Genomic DNA, 21445 nt, shown 5'->3' with positions numbered 1-21445 from the left:
GGGTCTCCGACGGTAGGCGCCCTCAAAGCGACCATCGAGTCCATGTCTTTCGAACACTCGGACTTCAGCATGCACCCCATCATGGCCTCCTCTATACTGACAACGCCTGGCAGATCGCCATGAGAAGCGGCCGCCAAAATGGAAAGGGGGTGAACGGCAGACAACGGATGAGAGGAGAGCCACGTGACTGGCGCCCCGCTGCGGCGAGACGCCGAAATAGTTCTTTCGAGCGAACAAGTGTGTTTCGGGTCCTCGCCGCTGCAAAAGCTGTGCGCTGACGTCCAGGTTCTCCGAGAAATGGCCCTTTGATGCTCTGTGCTACCAGATCCTCGCGCTCCAAATCTGCGACCGGGCACTCTACGGCTCCGTCGTCGAACTGCCAGACTTTGTGAGTATAGAAGAGGCTATGGCCCCATGCATTCCGCTGTTCTTTGGCTGCGCACGCGCACTCAAGGTGCACAAGACGCGGAAGCGTTGCCGAAGCTAGGAAGCTCGAGCTAGAGGCGGAACAATTGGAGCTCCCCCCTCCGTTATCATCTTGTCAGTGACTATAATTAATTTCCTTTTTATTTTCACGAATAACTTCGCGGAAGGCCTGTGATAATAAAACATAATCGTCAATGGACACGTGGAACTTCGGTCGTTCATCGACAGAGTTCACTTTATAAAGAGAAGTACAGTATGGGCACGATTCTTGAAGCTCACTCCAAACGTGAGTTCGTCGCGGTATCTAAGAAAAAACATTGTAGTGCTGTGCTTACAACAGTATATAATTTAATGAGTGTACATAATGAGGAACCTGTCACACGAGAATGCTCAGAGCGCGAGAGCACGCCGATGGGGTGAGCAATCTCATTCGGAGTGTTCAGACAAGAAGTCGTTCCAAGAACCGAGCGGGCAGAATCGGTCACATACAAGCTATTACACCTTATCGCATAGTCTAAAGTTCTAAACTATAAAAAAAAATATTGGCTATGAGTGGAGAGTGGGGTCGGTCCTGAGTTTTTGTATATTGTTTTATTACAAGTCTTTATTGTAAGCGAGAACGTTAAAATAGTTGAGGTGCGTGTTGTGGGAGTTTAGGGCGGGTATTTTATGTACAACAATTTGAGTGAAATCAGTACTTTAGGGCTTGCTAATCTTCCATCTCAAAACTGAAAAAAACACACACACACACATCCTGAAATAGAGTTAAAGGGTGCAGCCAAATGGGTAAGAGTTGCCCTTATTTCACACTAAGTTCGTGTGCGTCTGTATCTACTAATTGTGCGTGTTTGCCGTATCTCCGTAATAAAAAAAAAATTAAGTTGTACTAGCGTTCTCGTTGTTCTGACACATACATAGCTTGTACTGGCGTCACTTGTACTGACGTCACTTGGTTAGTGACGTCAGTACAAGCATCCTGGGGGAAAGGGCGCAATAGAACGTAGCTTCCGCTGCGTTAACAAGGCCCTTCTGGTTACCAGAAAGAGAGAGAGACTGACGTCACGTGCAAGCGATATGTATTCTCCGGCAGCGGCTTATACAATGTAGTCTCATTTTCTCCCAAACCAGTCTGTGGAACGGATGTGTTTGTCCAAATTACGCTTTTGGTACTGGCGTGGTTAAGCCGCGCTTCCCGCTCAATACCGTTTAATTCACTACGTGACGCCGTGCCGACGTATGTTTCCGTTCACGGCCACCAGGAACGCCATTTCGCCACAGTTTGGTTGCAGTTGGTTAGGTGGCGCAAGCCGCCGCCCGATTGAAAGGGCTCGGCCGTATCCATCCATCCCTTCATCCATCCATCCTTCTAAAGTATAGCTCCGCTTTCAGAGGGGCCGTGTTTCAAAATTTACTCGATTCTACTCCAGGGTAAAGGTTTTTGTACCTTTGCGTTCTAAAACCTACCTGCGTCCAACGAGGTAGAGGGGCTTAGAGCGATAAACCGGGGTTCCGGTCTGCACTCGAAAGTGACCCCCATAAGGAGGCTGCCACTGTACGCAAATTTGACCACACGTCACATGACCAAACCAAATACGTGACGTCACAGGAAAGATGGCAGCGCCCATGCAGCGGCTGGCCCCAGCTGGGCCGGAGCTTGTCGGATGCTTTGTTGGTTGTCGTTCGTCTCGGCGAGTTGATTTCAGACGCGGAAGCCGTCATATCAGGCCGGTCGAAAGCGAGTTCAGAGTTCAGCGTGGTGTTTGACGTAGGTATAACGTGAAAATACGGAGAAACGGTGTGCATTTCGCTGGTTACCGACCGGGATATTGCCACGGAAGAGACAATCTGACCTACGTTGCTCGGACCTCGGATTGATTCGGATACCGCTAGGATAAAATTTAAGGCGACGTTTCTGTGCTCTCGTTGACCATCGGAATCTTCGAGGTTTGCAGTGAAGCGTGTGCAATATATTTGGATACACAGTTTAGCGACGGAAATTGCCTGAGTCGTGCTTGGCGGTGTGCAATCGCGGTGCAGCTTCGATCAAATGACCGAGGGCTCACTTCGGTTGTGCGGCGCACCGGAAGACTGCCTTGAAGCTGGTAGTTCCCGTGCCGTGCTGAATGATGTTGTGCTGCTTACAAATTGTTCCGGCGTAGAAGGGCACTTTCACGGAGCACAGGTGTGCGGCGCACCGAAGAGCTGCCTTCAAGCTGGCAGTTCCTGTGCCATGCTTTAGGTGATGCTGTGCTGCTTCCGAAATTGTTCCGGCGTAGACGTGCACTTTCACGGAGCACAGGTGTTGCAGTTGGTATTGATCCCGCTGGTCTGTCGCACGTTTCGTCAACACAAACGTTTCATCCACACTCGTTACGCGAATTGCAAGCTGTCCGGACATTTCACCGAGCGTGTTACGTACCCAGCTCACGCCGCTTTGTGGCAACAGTCTGCAGTGGCTCATTACCAGAAAAGTGGTCCCACATCCATTTCAGTTCAGTTCGTCCACGGCAGTCGCCAAACCCCGAAGGAGAGGATTTATTCGGACAGAATGCCACTAAAGCAATGCAGCTTCTTCAGTGGTCAGGATAGATTCTCTTCTGCTAGTTTTGCTATACTGTCACGGATCCTTGTTCCAGTCCTATCTTCTATCAATATTCACTATTCTGAGACACTGCAGGTCATGCTCAGCTGTAATCGTATGTTCAGGTGGAGGTACTGGGCACTTTACCCGTAGCCCTTCACTCTGTGTGAACCCGGCGGCTCTTCAGCCGAGTTACCCGATAATGGGACACGGCTGGCGGACTATTCTGTGTCTTATACCCCTGTCGAGCCGTAGGCAAAGCCCTGACCCGAGCCTGGCAGAACAACCGCAAGACGACCGAGTACCACAAGGAGTAACCTCGGAAATACACCACGAAGCACCTGAAATCCGAGCCAGTTGCTGCTACCAGGAAAAACCACCGGAATTCGGTCTCCTGTCAGAAAATCCGAAGCTGACTAAGCCAACAATGACAAATCTGTAGCAGCAAACCGTCTCCCCTCCCACCATTGTTTGCATGCCCGTCGCAAATCACACTCCGACGCTTTTTCACGCAAGCTGTATGAAGACGTCAAGGACTGGATTGAACAATATGACAGTGTCACCCGCCACATTGGGTGGACAGACAACCAGCTCCTGCAGAACCTACACTTCTCGTAAAAGCAACTGCCGGCGCTGGTCTGAGAACCATGGATCCTCCTTAACGTCATGGGAAGTTGGCAAGATCAAGCTGAAGCGCGCATCCGTCAGCCAACATAAACGAAAGAGAGCCGCATTCTTGATTCTGTCCAGGACACTGCCCCAATGAGAGCGCCACTGCACTCGTGGAGGATGTTTTGCGCTTGATCGAGCGCCCACGCCGACCTTGATGCTACAGAAGACAAGAACCTAAGAATCTCATGCGCCTCACGTGAGGGACAACACCTTCGGCAGCCTTGTCCGCAACCCCCCAACAACAGTCGAAGTGTTTATATCACTGAGGCTTCCAACATGGAATGTGCACTGCATGCCCGAGCCTGCCACTTTGAACAACTTCCCGGCGTCTCGACACTCGAGTTGTCCAGCTACTACTTCGACACCAGCCTCCCAGGCATCCACGACATCACCCACGACGTTGTCTGGGAGGAGATCAGGAAGCTACTTCCTGCCATCAGTTGCCCGGCTTTTATTTTGATTGCCGAGATTGTTTCGGAACAAGTTTGACAGGTATTTCAACCGAGACTTCTGCGAGCGAAGCGGCATCTGACAAACCAAGGGCAACTTACGCCACAATGGCACGACGACCGCACCGGCTGCCCCTTAGTATTCAATGCCAATTCAATGAGACACTCTAACGCTGAAGCATTCCCGACATTGTGTGTAGGTCTGTGCTCAACAAAGTACACCGAGGAAAACGTAGGTGATGCGAATGTGCGACCGAAAACCACTTTGCTACCACTGCATGAAGCCTACCATGTCTACCAAAGCAGCCCGTACCAATGAATTGGTCGGCGAGGGTTCGTGCCAAACGACCCTCGATTCCGTCTCGAGGAGCGACCACGGGAGATTAAGGATTACCTTCGGCGACCTTTGTCCCTGATGCCGAAGGTGCTGAATCGAAGATTCTGAATCCCTGATTACCCCAAAGCTCCTCATGTCCATCACCTCAACAAGAGGTAAGCACGACAAAGCAGGTGAGCGGCGATGCAGTGACAGTGGATTTGGTGTCGGTTGTCGTCCAAGGACAATACCTAAAAATTTGCTGACACCAATTTTCTGTGTCCACTCCACGAAGCACACAATTTCCAACTTTGAGGGAGAATGCCCCTGAGTGACTTGAAGGAATAGAATGGTTGGTTGCTCTCAAAAGTGAACTGCAAGCATCACCAGACTTGGATAGCAAACAAAAATTGTTGCCAGCTTTCAAGTCAACGGTACAGCAAAAGGCACAGCCACGTAAGCAATACATGCCCGAACTTGCTACATTGATGCCGAAAACTACCAGGAAAATTTTCGGATTAGAAGCCAGCCCTGCAGCTTCAGTGCACATGACGTATGATTACAAGACAGCATCAGTCGGTCAAAGTTGCCACTCGACCAAATTGAACACCGACGTGCCAGGAGCGTCATCCGACAACAAGGTCCACAGGTACTACGACTGAACGCCTGACACGAGACTGTCGCAGAAAGAACTCGTTATGGAACCATTTACTAAGAATCAATAATTTTGTAATCAAGTGGAAATAAACATATTTGATACACTAACCAGATAAACATATTTCCGCTTGCCTTCATGCCTTGAGAGTCTACACACCGAGAATTGTGTCCATTGCACGCTCTGGACCTTACGAGGACACTCGCTTCTCTGACCCTTCAATATTAATTAAGGGGTCATGCCAGACTGGCAGACTTCTTGCAAGGGGCTGCACTCAATCAACCTTTCCTGAACATGTAGTGCATCCGAAAACCAACTCCAGTGATGTGAAAATGTTATTCATTAATTTATTCCTTCCAGGGGCCTTCGTAGGCATTGCAGAGAGGATACTTAAAACTACACACATGATAATAGCATTAAAGCACACTGCTGTAACTTGTTAACTGGAAAAACAAACACACATCTGAGCATATAGTTTAATAGTATGTGTTGATGCATTGTTATATAGCATGACACTTCCTATATGTATGACACAATAGACCCTTTGCAGAACCTTATCAAGCAACACAACCGTCACCATTTTTTTCGGCGCAAAGCACACGAATGGGCCCCAGTTCACGTCGAACGCCAATGCAGCATTCGAGTCCAATAGGTGCTGAGCCGAATTCACAGGGATGGCGGACATAACATTCTTGTCGAACAAATACCCAAAGTATGAAAGCCTTGGGTAATTACAGTAGTAGCTACTGTAATTTGTTTCATCAGAATTTGGCAGACGGCAAAGGCTACGGTCTCGGTGAGTCAATACACACATTGGAGAGAGGCACATGACAGCATATCACCAGAGTGGTCGTCTGCACAGATTTGTCACACACCTTCGCTCCGTCTCTCTGATTGGCTCGAGGGGGCTGTGGCGGTTGGCCTTTTCCAAGTTACGGTGATGCGAAGTATAGACAGCCCACACTTTTAAAAAGAGTCTATTGAAGAGACCGAAAGGAATGGTAGTCAACATTTTTCAACAAGACTGCTCTCCAGGCAAGGGATGAACACAAATATGAATCATCTTATCCAGGTAATTAGAACAATTAAATAATTGACCGACTAATACAATGCACTCTTGATGGAAAAGAGTATAGCTGCAATAAATCCTACAAAACAGAAAAAATGCGCAGTTAATCTATGCATGCACCAAACAGTTGTTCTTATAGCAAGTCGAATAGCTTTGAAGCAGGTGCCTGCAACGATTTATTCTTCCCCATACTCAATAAAACGCCAACCTCGTAGCTGAAAATAAGGGTGCACTTCGCACTCACACACACACAAAAAGAAAAAAAGGAAGAAAAGCGATCGAATGTAGAATCGTGGATTAGCACAAAAGGTTAAAATCGCAGGAGCTTCCTCGCTAAAAGTTGCTATGGTTGTTCGGTGACGGAGGGCTGAAACAACTTCCCTTAGGCCCTAACGCGACGTATACATTTCGCGTAGATTCTTAGATAATTCAACGTTCAAACAAAGCTAAGAGAATGCGAAAAATTCATGTTAAAAGCACTCAAAGTTTTATCGATCCTCGAACACATCCCGGAATCCAAGCACCAGTACGGCGATGCAGAGCTGATGCTGTCTCACAGGCGTTAATATCCAGATGATCCAGAGCGATCTTGCGCAAAAATGGTATAAAGTCTCATTCCTTCATATTTTCACATTATACCTGCGTCAGCAAGCACGAAGAAGCCCGAAGTCGTCGGAAAGCAGCTGCACATCACGGCTACCGCGCACCGAACAAACTCGCATCCGCCAGCTCTGGGCGCTGCCATCTTACCTGTGACGTCACGGCTCTTGGGAGGTCACGTGACGAGTGGTCACATTTGCGTAAAATATGGCGGCAACCGGGGGGGTGCCACTTCCGAACTTCCGGTTTATCACTCTAAGCCCCTCTACCTCGTTGCCTGCGTCCAGCGTTTTTCAGTCTGTGTTGTCACGTGACACAACCCGTCGGAGTAACTCGGATTCATTTGGGTAAGATTTGGAACACAGCCAGTTAGTTCGTGACTTCATAAACTAGACTGGCCGACTGGGCTAATACAAAAAGTCGAAATGCGAGCTAGCTGGCGCACGTTCACACTACGTTTCTCCTTAGGTCCGAGCACGGCCGATGTTATGAGCCGAAGGTCCAATCAAACAGCGTAAAAAGCGCAACGTCATGGCGTGCTCTCTGCGCTTGACTAGCCGGCGGAGCGGAGAAGCAGTGCTCACAGAGAGACGGCAAATACCGGCTGGCCCTAAATACTACAGAGAGCACGCCATGACGTTGTGCCTCTTTCGCTTTTTGATTGGCCCTTCGGCTCATATCACCGGCCGCGCTCGGACCTATGCTGAAACGAAGTATAACGCCTCATGTGAGGCGGTGATGTGTATGTCCTCCTTGATATTTTCTTTGTACCAAAGTTTCTAATTGTGATGACGGGGTTGCTTTGTTGGGGTTCGCCTTTTTTAATACATATTACGCAAAAAAGAAAAAGAAAAAAACCGAAGAAGAAGACGTCAGGACACGGTCTAACTTCCAACTAAATCCTTGAATAAAAAAAAAAAGCGAATAAACGCACACGTAAAAAGATAAAAAATAAAATAAAAGTAGCTCGTCCTTGGAGCATAGGTTTGAGATATGGTAATCAAATCTACCGGTGCGTGTCTCACGTCTTCTTTAAATATTTGAACTCCTTGTCTAGCAATGACAGTGAAGGAGGTGTGCTGACTCAGGCATCACTGCCGTACGAGTTTTCGAGTTTTATTATTCTTTGTTTCATCCCAAGTCCGGGTGCTGCCGACTCCACGGCCTATATGACCAATCAAGCTGCGTCAAAAAGTGCAAAGTTATGATGTCTGTCATGTTTGTGTGCGTCTTTTCTCATCCCTAAACCGTTCGTATATACTGGAAAGGCCGTTTGACTTCTTGCGCTCTTGGTTTGCGCTTCTTGCGCTCTTGGTTTGTGCGTTCGTATGTATTCTTGCCTTTGACTGTGCACGGACATAGGCCTCGTGGATTTCTCGCGCTGTTTATTTTTTAAAACGCCCAAATACATTCGCTTTTTTTATTGTGGGGAATCATTCAGAATGGTCACAGTGGACTGCAAGGTGGCCAGACGGGGACTGCTTAACCACATTTTAGAAACTAAAGTCTGCGCGCTTCATTTTGTTACGACACCCTAGGTCACATCCCCTAGGTCAAATGAGGAGTGCCAGCAGGGACGTTTCACCACCGAGCATCTGCTCTAATGCTGGCGAAGCACTTCGGATGGCCTGGTGCACGGTGGCCCGGGGGAATACACAAGTTATTTTTGTTTTTTCTATGCTCCGCCACCCCGATGTGTTGGGTTTGCATGTCAAAGATAGAAGCGTTATAGGTTGTACCCAAAAAATCTAACAATAAAAAAAAAGTATATTACGCTAGGTGACGACGCAACTTTATCAGGCTGCGAGCGGCTCGCAAGCGATGCAAAGCGGGACATTAGGTGCGCCATCGGGCAGCGTAGAATGCCGTTCGAATTGCGGAGGCGAGCCGGCTGCGTATTCGCTGCGTTCGTCGGCGACCAGAATCTCTTATGTGCTTTCTGTGTGTACTAATGTGATGATCAGTGCCATATTAGTATTGTGTGCGCCGGTGTCGGGAAATTTATGCCCGTGGACCTAAGGTCCACATAGTCTCCTTCGTAACCGGCGAGCAACGGCGCACTCAAACGGATGAAGGCAATTCCGGAGAAAGAAGTCCAAGTTACGGGGCTCTTCGAAGGTATGCTGGTTTCTGCTTCTGCTTTATCCTCGCATTCTTGCACTTCCGAATTGTGTTTGTGTCCGGAAAAACTACAGTATAGCAAACCCCTCCGCTATTTTATGTATTCTCAAGGAGGCATATGAGGTATTTTTAGAACGAGTTACCACTTCCCAAATGTTTAGAAATATTTTGCTGGTTTTAGAATGCGAGTCACCTGCGCAGTCTTTTGGTCAGTGTTCTATAGATTTTGAATTCGACGCCATCGACTATGATTTAGCAGCTCTGTGTTCCAAGACTTCTATTCTGACGTACGTGGCTGGATACTTTACCTCTTTGACTGTCAAGACACTTAAATCTGAATACTGCAGAAAACATTTGGTTTTGGAGAAGACAGTTCCTCTCGATGCAACGTTTCATCATCTGAAATATGCTTTAAATCAAGGGGGGACTGTATCTTAAAACACAAATGGTCGTCAGTGCGGTGATGCATGCCGAAGTTGTTGTGAACATGCTAATGTCACCCCCGCACACCGCTCATTTCTCGCGGTAACGTGATCAACAAAAAGTTACCATGGACCTGACACTAAGTACGCTACCAAAGTTCGAAGAGTTGAATACTTGTGCCGGCGACCCCGACCCTCGAGCAGTGCTTGAACTTATTCTCACAATGTCAACTAAAATTATTTCCAAGAATGCGCGCATGAGAAAAAATTGTGCCTTAATGCAGGATGCAAGGTCTGCTCCAGACAAACCACTACTTTCCTTCCTCAAAAAAAAAAAAAGAAAAAAAGCGCTGAAATAAAATTGCAAAGGATTTACGTTTCCTCAAAAAAAAAAAAAAAAGCGCTGAAATAAAATTGTGAAGGATTTACGATGTTTCTGTAGACCGGCATACTAAAACCCGAGACGGAGGCAAAATTGAAGCATGTCTAGTGAGACGAACTATATCTTTTGTCACGTTCTTTTATTACATGATGGTCTTCTGACAAACGCTGTCGATGAATAACGTTTCGTGTCGCATTTAATTGTTTCACTCTATTAAAACTAGCTTTTTTTAAATAAAACAAATTAAAAAAAAGCTTTTTGAAAAAAAAAAAAGTTAGAGGCGGATTTCTGGCGGATTTTTATACCGTGACTCTAAATATCACGTTTGTTTTCCCCGAAGACGTAACTAAACGCGAGAAAACACGAAAAACCTCCGACCAGTCGTTACGTCATACTAGGAATTCGCCAGGTAGATTCCTTCACACTGACACCAGTCGTGACGTCTCTTTCTGACCTTCTTGAAAATAGCGAGAGTGCTCTTGCATAGCTTTGACAGACGCTGACGTTGCGCGCGTGAGAGCAGAGATTCCGAAAATTCCTAATATGACGTCACGCCCAGGGAAGGAGGGGCTGCAGCGGTACTTTGAAAATGAATTTCTAAAGCCGCCCCTCACCAAATTGAAAAAAAAAAAAATCTTTATGTTCGTGATCTTGGAGGCCAAGGAGACACGATTTAAGTGTTTTCCCTAAAAAAAAAAAAAGAATTAAAACGGCTTCAGTTTTTCTTTTTTTATTTTTAAGTTACCGTCACTTTTCGTACATTTTCTTAAATACAGAGGTGGCCGTCCAACCTGTGGTAGGAGCTAGAGAAAGCGTTGTTACTTTTATCTTTCTGGAAACCACCGGAGGCATAGTGGGCAATATTTGGCGATATTTGGCGCCAGGCCTAAAATACCATTTCGCAAATGTGTTTCAAATTAAAATATAACTGATTGCAGAGCAGAGCTTTGATTTTATATAGGAGATCAAGGTAAATGGCAATTGTCGGAGCGTGTAGTCGCTAATATTTACCATACATGTCGTCCTTCAGTCGTCATAACTGAATAGCAAACCTTATAAGTCGTAGTTTTATGTAGACTTCTCGCTACAAAAGCTACAATTCGATTAACTACGTGGTCGTTATGTACGGGTAAGTGACATTCATACACTATTTGTAATCGAAGCTACCGCCAGCGCGTCGGCACAGCAAAGCCCAGCGCCCAGCCTACAGTGTCGCTTTTCCGCCCGCTGGCCTGGCTATAGTGACGTCACGGAGCAGGCTCTAGTTTCTAAGAGGTGTTGGCATACCCTCCAAGGTACGTTCTCTCTCTCTTTCTCTCCGTCATAAATATATCTTTCCGTCTGGCCAACGTACCGCACTAATGCCTGCGTCAATGCCTCTTCACTCTCATTGTTAGACAAAGAGTTTACCTATTTAAATGATTCGCGGGTCAGGCACGCTTAGCATTGATTACCATATCTCAAGTTTGTTCTGCAAGCACCTGCACGTAGTTTACGTTTTTGCGTATATGCTCATTTTTGTTACGGAATTTAGTTAAAAAGCTACGCCGCCTCCTGTTGTCCTCGCCTGCTTCATCCTTTTTTTTTTCACATTACTATAAAAATTTAAGAAGTAGCTAACACTTCGGAACGGAAACTCTGTTAGTACGGTGCTTTTTTTTTCCTATCATAATCTTCAGATATAGACTCGCCATTCACTTCCCATGTCCAGATCAGAACAAATACATAAGTGTCCGTGCAGAAGTATTTAAACTCGGCCTTCGAAAGTTTATAGATACTTTTTCAGGCTCTTCAGCGTAAGAATTCTTGAGCGTGCAGAATGGAATGCTTTAACAAAACAATGAGCATGTAAGCTAATATCTGCGTGTATTTAGGACAACTGCGTGTTTTGTTTTATATACAAGAGTAAAGTAAACATTTATTTACACCCTTAAATTTGGCAAGCGCTTCCAAGGACTAAGCATCAACCAGTTCAGTTCCGAAATGCTATCACTAATGATTTTCGCAATGGTCAATTACTGGCTTGATTTATTGTTTCTAGTTATATTAACAATATTGTTAATGTGTTACAGTTTTACTACATATATTTTTTCGTATCTGTTCTCTCGCTCCAAAATGTTTCCGGTCTCTGAGGATATTCAATAAATATATAGTGATAACGACGAAGATCACTAGGTGTAGTTGAGCGTTGGGCTTTTCAAGTGGAAGGTTATCGTTTTTCAGTTAATATTTAGTTACTCAGTACAGTTTAACGGTAATTAGCGACAAATATTAAAGTATTTTAACGCGTGAACCAATTGTCAGCGCTTCAGTTGCGTTCAGTAGGGATACATATTTACAGCGCGCTCTTCGACACTCTTATGTGTATCGAACGTAAGTTACACACGCGTGCATAGTGTTTGGGTGTTTGTGTTCATTAGATGAGAGCATTAACTACGAGTTGCTTGTACTGTGAAAAAAAAAAAAAAAAGAAACGTTCGGTGTGTAGAAGGGGGTCAGTTGTAAATGGTATAAACATTCGGCTAAAAGGAGGGTCACGTGTTCTAGGAACAATGTACACGACGTTGCAAACTGTTCCCCAGGTGTAATTTTGCTGGCGACGTATTCGTAAATATCTGGATCGGAATGTTTAGGAACACCGTGCAGAAAATGCTTTGTCTTTTCCAGCGTGTGTGCTTCCGTTTGTGACTGCTCATTACGAGTGACTGTTACCTCGTGCCATATACCAAAAATTAAATTTGAGAATTCCTGAAAAAAAAAAACATTTTTGGGTTGCGTATACACTTACTAAATTCGGTGGGACATGACATCACGTTAGACCATGACGTTACATGATCACGTGACCAAGAATGGCACCAACCACGTGACCGGCGATGGCACAAACGACGTGATTGTCGCAGGTGTTGTACCTGCGACGATTCTGTCAAATATGACCGAAGGGTTGCGTTTGCGTTCTTTTCCAATCGCTTTTGTCGCTTTAAAAAGTAATACTTTTTTTCTCGTTTAGTGGTTATCCGAATGTTCTTTGACGTTTTGAAACAGAGGCGTAGACGGTCATTTCTCTAAACTGAACATGAAGCGACGGGGTAAGAAAGAAAACAGCTCAAGTTACATTGCTTTGTTTTTACTTGGAGAGGCTCACTTCACAATAGTGGGAACCAGGAACATGTGTTCACAATAAGAGACACCAACACGAAAGGCAAAGGTCAAAATAAGAGGTTCAAATCAAATTCCTTTTTTACAAACAGCCATTTAAAAGGGGTCGCAACAAGAAGACATGCGTCTCGAACGAATTAGCAACTTCTCATCCGTGCTTGTCCACAAAAATGTTCTTGAATGCAGTTCGTCTCAATTACACAGTCACCGAAAAACAAACAATTTGGATTGAGGGTTCAGTCTGAAAAAGTAACATTATGAGAAAATGCGACTCTCACCTATACTCTGTTCACCTCTCCGCTGAGATTGCAGCCAAAGCTACAAGCACGAGAGCACGAGGCCTCGGCATTGAAACTGTACCCTGCCGCAGAATGAGCGCTCGCCCTGGAAAGACACATCTGAAAGCAAGAAGTGCGGGCTAGCTCACGCTTCTGCCTTTGGCATCAGTCTCAGCTTAGAAAGTTGCCGAACGAAACATTTGAGTGTCCGTAATAAGTGGCGAACAATCTTTCTACGAGCCAGCCGCCGCCGATGTGCGCGAGCACGCGCAACGAAATTGACGTCATAGTCCTCCGTTCACGCGTAAGATGACAGTGAAATGCGTGGGCTCCGGTGAAAAGAAGAATAAAATCAGGCTCTTCATCTCCAGATTGGGGTCTGGTGTAAAAGGTAGGCGATTAATCGGTCTAACAAGCACGTAGCTTATACTCGCGCGGATAAAAAGCCGGTCTTTGTTTTCCTTTTGCCCGGAACCCATAGATTTCACTGTCATCTTAAACGTGAATGGAGGTCTACGACGTCAATTTTGTTGTGTGTGCTCGCGTACACCGGGGCTTCTGCTGGCTCGTGGAAATATCGTCTGCCCCTTATTATAGACTATACAAAGTTAGGTTCGGTATCCCTTTAAGTGTGAACGAGGTTTAGCGTAAAACTTCCGCAGGGTCGACTGGAAATGTTTACATCGCAGATCGCACACGAAAGAAGAGAAATGAAGGGATACATCACTGTTCAAGGCACTTTCACGGCTTAAACTAAACATTTAGTTAAAGAGCCGCTTGTGGTTTAACTTTCCCTACGTGTCTGTTCCTATTGCACGATGCATAATATTGAACGTCGAGGTGCTTGTGCTCTCAAATGCCATAATCCAGCAGATCGCTTATCTTTCGCTTGCTGATTTCATCGCCTTATCTTTAATCTATTTTAAGTAAAGTGGGTACTCTTTTATGTGCATAATTCATAGACCGTTCTTGTTCGCGGCTGAATATTTAATAGCTACAGCTAAAGAAAATTGTAGACTGGTTTATTTTGGTGAGTCGCTCTGTTTTGAATGCGGCAGAAATTTGAAGGCTCACAGTATATAATTGTACGCATACCACTAGTCCAGACAATCACCGCAATATAGGGTTGTAGGTTAACGATAAAATGTTTTAAATACGCTGTGAATAAAAAAAAGTGCGTTTTGGAAGTTTAATATAACATTTTACTGGCTAAGTGTCTCCGGGCAGGTAACATATGAAGTGATTGATTTCTCCTATAGTTTCTCATCTTTCCGTAGATTGTGATGCTTCGCTTAGTGAGGGTTTTTCCTGGCAATGTAGAGTATTAGATGTTTTTACACTAAACGATTTTCCAAAACTCTCGAATCGTGTACTGTTGACGGCAACAAAAATTTATCCCGGAAACACGTGTTGTAAAACACCATAACACTAAAATGAGTTACAGCATAATCGGTTTTTCGTGTTTACCTGTAATTTGTTCAAAGGATATATCTATCACAGGAAAGACCGGGTTTGTTCAAGTGCGGTATCTTTTATCTTTAGTTTGGAACGAGCAATAGATAATGCATTGCGTTTTATTTTTTCTGGCACGACTGAATCTTGTCAATGAAATTACTAGTGTGGTGGAATGTGCTGATTTTGGGTTATCGACGCAGACGGTGCAAGTTGGTATTATATGTCCACGCCCTGTCTGATGCGAAAACGTGTTCATGTTACGCTCACTCCGTCGTTCAGTGTACTCGTAGAAGTTGTGATTCATGAAGCGCATTGTGTTGTTCACTAAGTCATCAACGTGTTTTTTTTTTACCCTACGCTCAGGCACCATGTTGAAACCACGAACAAGGAACATGCAGCACCAAAATCCACAATCTGTAGGAAGGTTTAGCGAGCAATTTGTAAAGAGCACGCGGGTTTGTTTTACATAGTATCGGGGCTGGTTCGCACACTCGCTAGTGCTTACGATCGGGTGCCTTACGACGTCTTGTGATCTCTTACAACGAGAGAACATGCTCGCGTCATCTAGCAGGTGACCGTGGAACACTCGCAATTTCTGTATACCTTCTTTTTTTTTTGCGCGTCATTCTTTTGTTTGCTCGAAAATCTGTTAACAATTATATAAAAGTCAATTTCTCGTAGATGGTACACGCACATTTGATTCCGCAAATTCCGAAAACCTTCGCAGTAGTCAAACGCGGTTCCAGGGCCACCTCGTAGATGGCGCCAGCGTGCCAACGTGTTTTCTCGTCGTAAGAGATGACAAGAGCTCGGTCGTAATCAAATGCAACTGTCTGAAGCAACCTTCATACGGAACAGTGCATACAAGACAAGCGTGGAAGTGCATGAGCAGATACTTAGAGGGAGAGGAGGAAACGGGAGCGCGTGAGGACATCAGAACGGCGAGCTCTGATTGGGCATAATTAGTGGGTAGACCTAAAGCTAGCCGCCTTTGTCTCCACTGCACTCGCCGAACGCGTTCGAATGTGAGAGCCAAGCGCCGGACGCCGGCGTTCTACGTACTGAAGCGTCCGACGAACGCAGTGTAGACCAAGGCAGAGCTTTAGGTCTACCCTCTAATCATTCGAACCAGGGCTCGGCGTTCTAACGTCCCTCTCGCCTCCTCCTCCTCTCCCTCAGCTTCTCCGCACATTGTTTCAAGAAACACGTTGGACATACAGTACCGTCCACGAGGTATAAAATTCTTCTCTTTGCTTGCTCGTTTCTTCTCTGTCGTTCATTGTCTTTCGCTATTCGGGGCGTAAAATATATGCGCCACAGGGTGTCCCCGTAAATAAGATTACTGTTGTTGTTTTTTATTGCAAAAATAAGACAGGCATTGTATAATACTCGTTTTCCGCCCAAATGTAGCACTGGCGGTCCGAGCCGTTTGCCGAAGTTTCAAAACGATCCGTTGTCTTCATAAAAAGTTATGAGCGGTTTCTTGGAAATTTCGGTGGCAAAATGCGTCCCGTTTTTGGTATTTGACGCCGTTCGTCCCCATCTATCCGTGGGCGTCTTTGGCTGCCATGTTCCCATCGAAATTTTCCAAAAAACCGTTTATAACTTTGGAAGCAAATAACGACAAGCTCTGAAACTCTTACATCTTGTCCGGACCGCCTGCATTTGGCCGGAGACTGAGCGTTTGACGGTGCGTAGTGTATTTTTGCGGTGTAAGAAACGCTGTACGTTTTTGTTTTCGGGGACACCGTGTGTATGCGTGCATGTGCACACACGCGAGAGTGGGAAAGTCACATGGTACATTTGGACACGTCAGAAGACATCGGCGTCTATGTAGACCTTGTGGTCGCCTTCTTCGCTGCTGGCGGTCGCTCGCCGGACGGATCTTTTTCGGCGGTGGCGATGGTGCTTGAGGAAGATGACCACGCAGGTTCCCAGGAGGATGGCCGTCACGGCCGCGGTGCCGCAGAGGTACAACGTGATCCCCGTCAACTTTGTCCACTTGCTTCCGGTCGGGGAATCTGAGTGAGCGTTTAGAGCAACATGAGCGACAACATGTGAGGGTAAATTGGAAAGTTTTAGGTCTGAAGGTCTGTCCAAAGAGGACACAGCAAATGCCACACACGGGAAGCAAAACGCGCGCGTTTGTCGAAAAGCGTGGAAGTCCCGGCGCGCGCGCATGTCTTTCATGAGGACATCAACCACGAAAACATCGCGATTTTCCTCCTCGCCTTCTCGCTGTCGTCTCTTCCCCTTTCTTGCCGGGAAATTGTGCACAGACAACAGGGGAGGCCTTGACGACAGCGAGCAGAGCGTGTGAATGGCTGTCCGGACCCACGTGATGAGCACGATTTAAGCATCTGTCTAAGGACGCGAGCGGACGGAAACTTTACCCCTGGCCAAAGAGAACGGGCAAAAAGCGGACCGAAACCGAAGGAAAACCTCCGCTTCCGGTGCATCAAATGCTGTGATTGCAGAAAACGTTATATTTGGATAGTCATTAAAGGGACGTCCACACAGGACAGGCTTCCTGCTGTGCACAGAATTTGCTGAATTGTCCTCGGAAGCTTCTCTTGACGAACGGCAGGACGTTGCTGCTCATGCACACTATACTGACTGTCATGAATGCCTTCGTTGCTGTAGCCAGTCCCTAATCTCCCGAAAACAAAAAGGAGGATGAAACAAGAGTAAGAAAAAAGAAAGGAGAGCAATCTTTTTTTTTTGCGTGATTAGTGTTTTTTGTGCAAAACAGACGCGCGCGCCGTAACGTTTGCAACATTGTCAGAATCATGCTGTTTTTTTTTGGTTGTTGTGCTTTGATGATCTGTGATGCTTGTCGATTTGTGTTTTTTTTTCAATAAATCAGTTGAGAGTCAGTCCTCTATTTGTACACTTCGTCTTTTTGTCCTCAGTTTTTTTTTTTCTTTTTTTGCGCTGTTTTACTTTTTGTTAATCGCACGAGAAGATTGATAGGTGTCGTAAAAAATAAAAACCAAGCACCGTCGGGCCACGATTGCTTGAGCAGGAAGCACTTTGGGTTGAATTCACGGATTCTTGTATTCGTCAGATTTATTTGTTTTGTTCTAGCATGAACGCAGGAAAACTAGCAAGTTGTACGGACCACCTGCGGACTGCGTTCGGTGCGTCAAAGTTTAAACGACTGCCTGATCGTTCGAACTGTCGTCTGATCTTTCAAACTTGTCTGTTTTTTGTCGTCTGCTCGTTCAAACGACAGCGGCGCTTACACCAAACGTTGGCCCGGTAATTGAGATAAGAAGTAAGTGCAGGCCTTAAAAGACTTGAGTTTCAAGGTGGATTGGGGTAGGCAGGCTCGGTGTAAACAGTAGACACAAAGAGGTCTTGATCATTGTTACCAGTGGCCATCACCGACTTTTATGACTTATTCACTTGGTCCGATTCTGCTTGATATTTTCAGTATCGACGTCGACCATCTCAGCTACAGTCCACGCTTTTGCAGCCCGAGCGACGTCGCGACTGAAAATTGCGAGCGAAATCTCATCGTGCGAATCAGGCTTTAGCGTACATACTGCGGCGTTCACGCGGAATGAATCGCCGCATGTCACATTATTCACGCGCGAAGTTTTGCAGTGTAACGAGCCTCGGTAATTTCGCTGAGGCCGCTCAAGTAATCAGGCATTGCCAGAAAGGCGTAGAATCAACAATACGAACGCGAAAAAGAGCACGGGGACTCACACCGACGCCGACAACATCGCTTTCCAATGGTTTGTTCATGGGCGACGGCGAGTATCCTGCCCACACTCCATGGCGCATGCGCGGCGCCAGTGACGTGTGCTAGGGGCGCTCCGGTTCGCTTGTAAACATGAGTTGGTCTATAAAATTTAAACTCCAAAAAACACAGCTATAAAAAAGTCACAAGTGCTTATTTAGACGATTAACAAAATCGGATGAAGTTTATAAATTCACCGTTTCTTCCAGTAACGTATTTCATTCTCAAATCATTCTTGGAAATGTGAATACTTAAAAGCGTCTACTCTAAAGCTATATTCCACAAAACGCTTCGCCGTTCCGATGCCTGGATGGGTATCTAGAAACACCGAGCGATCTAAGGCGTAATAATGCGTCGAGGTTTACCTGACCGTGACTAAGATTAAACATAAATTTCGGCACCCAAGTCCCTAAACTCGTCCAACACAAAGTTGGAACCGAACGCTTTCGAAGCGCGCCGATTGAATGCCGACGACAAAAACGCGAAGTCATCGTTGTGATAGACCAGTCGGTGCGATTTGTGAACTTCGGCCCCAACTTTGTGTTTGACGAGTTTAGAGCCCCAGATGTTCCAAAGTTTTGTTCACAACCCGGCAACGTTTTCCCTATATACCAGCTCAACTTTTGGTGGAGGTTGCTTTCTTTCCTTTTGTGTTCTGGGAAGTACTGGCGTGGAACGGGGGTGATTGCTTTTCTCCTTTCTTCTTTGATATTGTCTCTTTGTGGCATTTCGTATTTAAACATTTTGAAAGCTAAATTTCCAGCTGTGTTAGACTTCTTGTGTGTGTGCGTGTCGTATTTTGCTTACCCGTAGTATCGCGAGTTGTGTTCCTCAACAGCTTGTGTGCGTCCCCCGAATTCCTGTTCATCAACTCTCAGACATCATGCATCACGCCTTTGGGGTGGCGCTGCTGTCGGCAGCGTGGACGTGCAGACTCACGCGAATCTTGTTGAATGAATGAATGAGGCTGAACTCTTTGAATTGGGCGGCGGCTTGCGCCACCTGGCCAGTGTTGTTTTGTTTCTCTAACATTTATTGGTGGCGAATGTTTGTGCACACGCAGTGCTATCTGGTGTGGGCAAACGCGAGCTCGTTTCTAATCATGGTGATGCTGTACACACTTACCGGAGCGTCCCTTGAGCGTCTGAGCCGGGGTCAGAGTCCGAACGTAGGTCTCGAAAACGGCGCCCTCTATCCGCACGACGACCAAGTAGTCCGTGGCCGGGGTTAGGCCCCCAACGGACACCCCGTCCGGCTGCGCAGACCAGAACGCTCTCTCGGACCGGTTGCGCATCGTGGCGTCGTACACCTCGAAGCGAAGGCGGGTGACGTTACGTCGTGAAGTTCTGCAACGTAGCGTGAACGAGGTGTCGGTGTAGTTCCCGGCCGTGCAGCTCAAATCACGTGACGCCTCCACTGCAAAAAAAAAAAAAAAAAAAGAAAAAGAAAAGTAGTCAGAAGAAATTAAGAGATTTTGCGCTTCGGTAATTTTTTCATCTAGAACTACGTCTTTTTCTGCGCTTGGAAAGGGGCGCGAAGTTGGGAGATCGATATCAGGAAAACTTGGTCATGGAAGTGACGTCACTCAGATAACACCGGAGCGCCGACCGATTTGCATCTTCGCACTGCCTGACGGCGCGCCGTGCCTGCTGACGAGAACCGCGCAGTGCGCACGCTCGTCCTTTTAAAGGGGAACTGACAGGTCAAATCATTTATTTTTTTAATAATCCGAAGCGATTGAAAATGATGCCTAGACATTACCCTCAATATTCGAAACTTGGGAACTCAGTATTTGTGAAGTAATAAAAAAAAAAAAACGATTTCCAAAAGCCGAAATTCAAGTTCCCGTGCGATCCTGCCAGTGCAGTGACGTCAGTGAGTGAGTTGTCCTGCGACTCGAGTTACTCTCGCGACTCCGAACCGTCCCGATCAGGAGTGCCGTGTTCGCCCGCGTCCTGCGATGAACCGCTCCTCTCTGTGCGTGGCGTAGCGGCTATCGCTGTGATCAGACGACGCTTCATTTTTGAGATCGAACTTCTTTAGGGCCTTTTCAGGAATCTCAAATTCTTTGAAATGGTGTGGTGTGAGGTCAAAGAGAACGCGCAGTGAACTCCTTTGAGCGACGTGAGGGGTCACGTCGTGTCGGTTTTGCGGAGTCACAGCCGAAACTACGGTACACAGACACCAAACTCTGTTGTCTTGACCGTTTGGCTTCCTTTTCGGAATCTCAAAGGTCGTCGGGTGCCTAAAAAAGAGCTTCGTCCGATTCCCCCGAGTCACCGATCATCCTCAGTGCTACATGCGATGAGCGCCGCAATGTTTTCCGAGGGAGGATAAAAAGTCAGGAGGCGACAATACTACGGACTCCGATTTTCGGTATTTCAAAAAGACTGCCGTAGTGCGTTCCCAATTGCGTGAAAAAAAAAGTTTTACGAATGTCGTTATCAAATAACATAGAAATGTCGCTTTCAAAGCTTCTACATTTCATAATCAATTGCGTCAGAAATAAAAAGACGCGAGGAAGTGAGAAGAGGGAGAGAAAGGCGCCAAAGTAAAAAGGCGCGCTCGCTCGTGGGGAAAGTTTTTTTTCGCTTTGTGGTATTTTTTACGTGTTTATGACTACAACTTTCATCGTTTTAGACAACAAAGAAAACAAAGAATACGACCTTTGGGATGTCAGTGCCTCTTTAGTGCGATAGCATTCTTTAGCTACCCCCCCCCCCCCCACTCACACACACACTTCCCTAATTTCTTGGACGTTCTAGACTCCTAATGCGCGGCAAGTATACGCAGTAAGCCGAGTGTGAAAATGGGAGCTGAATTCAGCTCACGTTTTCACACTCGTTCACATTTGCACCCTCTTCGTAGGTACTGACGACCTTGACGTCGTCCTAGATGTAGTCTTAGATGTCGTCCTCGACATCGTCCTAGACATCCTAGAGGTCATCCTAGTGAACGTCCTAGAGGTCGTTCTCGACGTCATCTTAGACATTGTCCCTGAGGTCGCCCTAGAGGTCATCCTAGACAACTTTGGCGTCGTTTTCTAGGACGTAATCCCCGATGTCGTCCGTGAGGTCGTTTTAGACATCTTCCTAGGGGTCGTTCTAGACGTCGT

Source organism: Ixodes scapularis, unplaced genomic scaffold (genome assembly GCF_016920785.2).
Source record: "Ixodes scapularis isolate PalLabHiFi unplaced genomic scaffold, ASM1692078v2 PGA_scaffold8__174_contigs__length_109621045, whole genome shotgun sequence".
NCBI classification, from domain to species: domain Eukaryota; kingdom Metazoa; phylum Arthropoda; class Arachnida; order Ixodida; family Ixodidae; genus Ixodes; species Ixodes scapularis.
Note: the sequence above shows the minus strand (reverse complement) of the source record.